This window comes from Atractosteus spatula, chromosome 4, assembly GCF_055471065.1.
Source record: "Atractosteus spatula isolate fAtrSpa1 chromosome 4, fAtrSpa1.hap1, whole genome shotgun sequence".
Classification (NCBI taxonomy): domain Eukaryota; kingdom Metazoa; phylum Chordata; class Actinopteri; order Semionotiformes; family Lepisosteidae; genus Atractosteus; species Atractosteus spatula.
In genome coordinates, this window is record NC_142709.1 from 59,929,762 (window position 1) to 59,936,994 (window position 7,233).

Sequence of the window (7,233 nt, forward strand, 5' to 3'; positions counted from 1 at the left end):
CTCATTGGAATTGTCTTGCTTGCAGTCATTCAACACTGTGTCATAGTGGTAGTCCTATACATTATATTCCTGTTAGATTCCCATGTCAGACTGCTTCCATGCAAGGTTAATGAGTAAACTGAGCATGTGTAGAGATGAAGAAATCGTAGCATTATGTACCTATCCAGTCAGGAATAGTTTTTGAATGTTGCTGTTGTCACCGTAACAATTTAATTACAATATTTTACAAGCCCACATAAAATTATGATATTTGAAAGGCAGCAATGGTCACAAAAAAGAATACTGCAGAGGAGGCCAAAATAAAAAAATGTAATGTTTTCTCAGTATTACAAAAGCAAAGCAATAGTTAAGGATGAAATAAGGCATTGCAGAGAGAAAAAATGGGAACATTTTGGAGGCTGAAAGGGAAAAGGTTGATGTATTAAATTAATATTTCACTCACAGGTTTCCCAGGAAAAACAAATGCAAGCCTCAGGCTGAGGAAAAAAAAAAACGAAGTTCAAAATTAAGTAGTATCAGCAGAGAAGAGGCAGAAGTGTTGCAGAGATTAGAAGCAGTTAAGATAAACAACTCCCCTGGGCCTGATGGTATTCTCACAGCTGTATGTAAGGAAACAACATGTGAGAGGATCTTAGCAAAACTGCACTCAAGACAGTGGATTTGCTAATGTAGTTCAGTTCAGTTAAAAAAGACAAGAAAAGCTAATAGAAATTACAGTCCAATAAGACAATAATTGCATGCAGTTGTCTGAAAGCTACTGTATTTGGACTGATAGTTAATTAAGGGGTGGAAAACAGTACAGAAAAGGAACAAGTGTTCCAATTGGAGTTACAGTACATGATTAGTGGAGTACAACAAGGGTCTACTCAGGGATCACAACTCTTCTTGATTTATATTTGGTAATACATTCTGGTATGCTTAGTCATGTTCTCAGATGATGCCAAAAGGGGAGAATTAGAAAGCTGAAGTAAAATAAAGGAAATTTAGAAAAAAACGTAAGACTTGTTGAACATCTGGCAGCTACCATTAAACTTTAAACTTAAAGTTTTACATGTTGGTAGCACATAACATTTTTTAAATTTTAAAACAAACTCATGAAAAGCATGTTTTATGTTGTAGCATCATTTTCATCCTCCTGACAATGTGGAGAACAATACTGTAATATATATTGTATATATTATTTATAATATAATGTATTACATTTTATAATTAAAATATATATACATGGTATATATTATTCTAATATATAAATTATAATAATAATTCCTTATACTGTACACAGTGCTTTTCTGAACACTCCACTGAAAGCACTTTACAGGTAGCAACAGCAGCCATAGTGCACCAGTAAGCTCCCCACACACCAGCTATCAGTGGGGAGGAGAACAGAGTGATGAAGCCAACTCACAGATGGAGATTATTAGGAGGCCAGGATTGATAAAGGAAAATGGGAAATTTGGCCAGGATGCCGGGGTAACACCCCTACTCTTTTCAAGAAACGCCCAGGGATTTTTAATGACCACAGAGAGTCAGGACCTCGGTTTTACATCTCATCCAAAGGACGGCGCCTTTTTCACAGTATAGTGTCCCTGTCACTCTACTGGGGCATTAGGACTCACACAGAGCCCCTGTGAGCGCCCCCTGCTGGCCCCACTAACACCTCTTCCAGCAGCAGCGTTAGTTTTTCTCAGGAGGTCTCCCATCCAGGTACTGACCACTTGAGCTCCACTGGGTTGCCAGTTGTGAATTTCAGGGTGATATGGCTGCTGGCGTATCTAATCTAATCACTTTATCTAATTCAGCATTGGCAGTGGAACCAGAGCCCATCCTGAGAAGCAAGGAGCAACTGACCCCAGAATCACAGTGCTGTGATGCAGCAATGCTAACCAATGCACCACCATGCTGTTCCCTACATAACCACGTTTAAAAAAACAGTATTTAGCTGGAGTCCAGTGCAGAGACAAGTGAGAAGGAAGTACCTGTATGGCTATAATTATGCATAATTGATGGTGTCAGATTTTAACAGACATAGATTCATCTTATTCCAGTATTCGCCTTTTCAGACAGTAGGCATTAACTGCAATTGATGCCTGATGGCTTATTAAATACAGTCACATGTAACTAATATGGAAGATCATTATTAGAAACCAATTGAAATGCAAATTTTGGAAAGCTGCTTGAGGTCATCTCTTCTCTTTATAAACAGGAATGTTTAGGAAGGGTATTTGAAAGCAGTAAATAGTCACTGATGCTGTCCTTTGAGCACAACTAAGAAACTATATCATGCATGTAAATGAAAGACAGGGCCTTTGCAATCTCAAAATTAGATAATCCCAGCAAGCCCAGTAGCTATCAATCTATGCTACTAAACCTCATATTAATGATAGTGATGTACTGTATGTGTAAAAAATTATGACAATGAAAATAACTTGATAGCATTCAGCATATCAAAAAGAATTGCACAGGGCAGAAATCAATACTGTTTAATTTAAAATGACCTTATTAAATGATACAGATAAAAGAAAACGTTTTTTTAATGTTACCTTGAATTTGTTCAGTAAATCAGTTAGTGTGTATGTTGAAAGAGGTAAGAAACAGCATGGGAGATAAATGGATTGAATTTAATTTAATTAACACAAACCTCTTACCATTTTTTCATACTAGCTGTTGCCATGTTATCTCCTAGGAAGTTCTTTTTGTGTAGAGTGCATTAAGATAACAGAGAGAACACTGGATTACATAAACCAATCAATATGCTATTAATATTGTTTCTCTCCTACCAAATGATGTAAACATATACTAATTTATTGCTCATCCTTACTCAAAACGAGATTAAATTTATAATATGTAATAATATTTGGTGATTAGGGTGCTTATTTGGATGGTTCTTATAAATCCTTGACAGAATAGAAGTTCTGTTATTCTGTTATATTGCATGTGGAGGTCTACATTCCTTGTGCTGTATTGACTTAATAAAGGAAGATGATCTTGGAATCTTTACATTTGCCTTTGTACTGTAGCAGGGACGTAGCCAGGAATTGATTTTGGGTGGGCCTGTGCAAAAGTGGGTGGCCCGGACTCTAACTGACCGTCCTGCCAGCAAATTGGACGTCATGCCACCCGTCCAATTTACAATGCAATCCGCGAGCAGAATTAGCGGAACCTTATATATATATACTGTCTCTCTCTCTCACACACACACGGGTTAAGCAACAATTACCTAGGCTGCCGAACGCTACTGTGCCACGGCGGACACACACACACAAAAACAACCAGTGCCTACCTCTGTTGTGAGGTTTTGGCCTTCTAGACCAGACGCAGGCGTCGGGGCTTGGAACTGAATATGGCGATAATCTCGTCACTGTCTGGAGATTCCCGTTCAAATGACAGCTAGTTTGCAAAGGTCTCTCATATGAGGACTTTGTCTTTAGCTAAAGAAAAGCTGCAAGAGCTCATTTTCACTTGTTGCTTGTAACAGGTCTAAGTATTTCGTTTTTGCATTTTGCATTTAATATCAGTGTGTTCTGTGCGTTTGTGTGAGCAGGAAAATTAAATTTGTCACGAATATCACATACCATAATCAGAAGAGTTGTGGGGGTAGTCTCAAAAAGCGAACACTAGCAAACAATCGCATGTTCTTACTAAGAGACTTTAACGAGCATGTCTTTATACTTCGTAGCCTATAATGTAGCGTTTTTTCTGCTTTCGTTTCCGAGATATAGTGCCTTTTGTCGGGTAATCATGTGACTGTCTACAAGGAAGTTCACAGGTACGAATAAACTCGTTACTTGAACTCCTGATTGTGATTAAAACAACGGGGGCAATTTGTTTTCTGAGTCTGTCTGGTCGGGTGGGGTGGATGTTTCAATATATTTCAATATAGCGCCTTCTTTTCCTGACTGTGACGTCACTCTGTGACGCACAAAACAGCAAAGTCACGACCACCAGATCTTTCAGTTGTGATCTTTTGATCAGTTCACCCCAGACTTTGCAGCCTTTACGGGAATAAACAGTCTTACATTTAGGGAGGAGTTACTTATGTTAGTTCGTTGGGTTAGGTGTTAGGCATGTTCTCGAAAATGTATTGCTTGTGTACTCCTTTCATTGGTGAAGAGACCAGTTTTCAAATTACCGCTGGTACAACACGAGAGCCCATATTCACATTTTTAGGTATTAGTTTCAAGATAGATTTAATTTATCAATAAAAAAACAAAATTGAAAGCACGAGTATAATAATATAATGATCATAGACTTTACATTTCTATTATTTTTTTTAATACAAAGCAGAATTACAAGTGTTCAAATACCATTTACAGTATTTATTACAGAAAGCAGCGGAGACAGTTATATTGCAAATAAAAATGTATTTATTTCGAAGAGTACGTGACATTGTGAATCAATAAAGACGTTAAAAAATAAGCCGATGTAGTTATTTTGCAAATAAGTAAAGCATTTGAAAAATAGATTCTCATTGACAGTAAACAAGCCGATCCACCTGGCGCCGCTAGCTTGAACAGCTCTCAGACCCGTGATTGGCTAAACCCCCGAACAGTTCGGGCCGCGATTGGGTGAAGAGTGAGAATCGACTCTCTGATTGGGTAAAGCGCCACAGCGGAAGTTCCGAGAACATGTAGATACACAGGTGATGGATGTTCTTCTTGGTCCAAATACTGTCGCCCCGGTTAACCATGTGTGCTGTATGAGCATGCTGGATATACATTAACACATCCATTGGTTTCCAATTACTAATCAGTCTAAGAGAAGTTGCACTGAGGTCAAAACTGAATAGCAGACAAAGAATGGCGTGGCATCCAGAGCGCGGTCATGACTCCGATAGCATGTCACGATAAGAGTGCGCGCATCACGATCACATCGCGATACCCATTGCGACTGGTGTGGCGCCACTGTCGCGACATTACGTCCATATATCGCGATATGACATACCCTGACAAAACGCCCCGCTCCCATGTCGCGACATGGTGCTCGCATATCGCGATATGGCGTACCCCGCCAAAACGGCCACCACCATGTCGCGATACGGAGTCCATATATCGCGATATGACAACGCCCCCCCCCCCCCACATGCTCATGTCGCGACATGAAGCCGATATATCGCGATATAACATACTCGGGCAAAAATGCCCCGCCCCATGTCGCGACATGAAAGGTCCTATATCGCGATATGACATGCCCAGCCAAAATGCCCCGCCCCCATGTTGCGACATGGAGTCCATATGTTGCAATAGGACATACCCTGACAGGATATGCAGACCCCATGCGGCAACACAGAGTCTATATATCGCACTCGACACGTCCTATCTGGGTATAATGTAACGCTTACGGCCGACAGGTACTGTGTAAGAGCCGGCTTACCAGAGCAGGTGACGTCACCGCCCTTCCCTGTGATAGCAGGACTACAGCTACTGGGCTATAGCGAGATCTCTCTTTGGCTCACCGGGCTGGGTCACTGCTCAGTGACGCGGGAGTCCCGGGTTCGAGCCCCCGACGGTGGGGGGCCGACCTAATGCGGCAAGGGCGCCCACCTGAGCCCCTGTTACGTTACAATATCATGTCCTGATATAAGACCTTTGTTGCGACAGCGGTGCTAGGGTAACATTGAAGCAAGGCGCCAGTCGTGATATACATGTGATATACAGGGGGTCCCTATCATGACATGCTACTGAGGTAGAGAAAGAAAAGGAAAACGTGCCTTAGAAAATAAAAACCATAGATCTTACAATCACGGTGATTTTACATACATTACAGCCACAGGTTTATGACATAGATGGTTAACTTGTATTGTAGAGGCTCATATGTTAAAATGTTAAGGGTACGAGCTAAACTGTAACAGAGCGCTTGAACTCGGCAGACGGGGGGGGTCACTGCGTGGTCACGTGATTACCGGAAAACCAAGGTGCTATTTCTCGGGAACGAAAGCAGCACAAACGATACAAATGATGTATTAATTCATGCAATTTTCATTAAACATTCATTACTAAGAGATATTCTATCTTCCTCCGAGAACATCCCATGAGTAAAAATGTGGTCAAGAATAATTTCGAGATTTCTTTAAAGAGGTCTGCGTTTGAGGTAGTAAAAATGTCCCTATCCTACAGGCTATAATTAGGGATGACATGAAAAAACGAGTGGATCTAGTGAACTGGGATTTTACCATTCACACTCTTGTAATCCAGGAGCCATTCTCTTCTTTGGTACAATTTCAGATTTTTAGTTGCCTGTCCTCTCACTTGATGTCGGAGTCGTAATGTCTTCCAGCTTTAATGTTTACCTCTGAAAGTGTCCAATAGGTGGAGCTGTGGTGTCGGTTTTCTGTGGTATTTGAACGTGGTTGTTGGCAGGTACATTCGTGGTCTGATTGTATCGGTTTATTTTAATACACATAAAGCATAACCAGCTCACCTGTCAGTCATAAATTCCACAGCCAGGAGTTGAATCTGGCTCTTTGTTTGCCAGGGTCTGTTCGATTCTGCCCATTAGAGATCTGCTACACGATACTGGGCTTGTGACTTGCAATTAGCAATCAGATTGCAGTTCTGCTTTAATCTGTGCCTTAACTGTAACAGTTTAATTTTGTGCACATTCTCCATATACTGACAAAGCTCAACGTGCCATTCTAGAATGTCAGTTAAAGAAGCATTGCCAATGCCAGCAAATGTATGAATACAGAAATGCCTATCTTTAATCTAGATTTCACTATCTCGTGAAAGGCAACTACTGTATATTTTTTATTTTTTTTTTGGCTTACAGCAAAGATGTTTCCACTTTCCCATGTTTTAAAGGTTTACTGCTATGTGCTGCCAGGAACATTCCAGTGGATTTGTGTGAAATTTTGTGTTGTTTGTTAAGTATAGTGAAAACAATGTTAAACCCTTACAAAACATACAGGATAGAGTGAAAAGTCAATGTAAAAGTTGTGAAAGTTAAAAAAGTATGCTAAAAACACAGTACAAAGACTTGGGAAGCTGTATAGATACGTGGCAAATTTCCATTATTTAATATTCCTAAAGGTATTCTTTGTATTCTAAAACACTTTGAGTATTAAAGATTTTTTTACAAAAAGCATATCTTTTTTTTGAGAAGATGTCTGATCTTGCCAGCAGATCCTTGAACATGCTGTACAGATGACCCTTTCAGGAGCCAAGCCTGGACTATATGACATGGCGACTAGCAGTCCCAAACACAGGGTGTGGCTTTCACCTTTGACCTCAGTGGTCT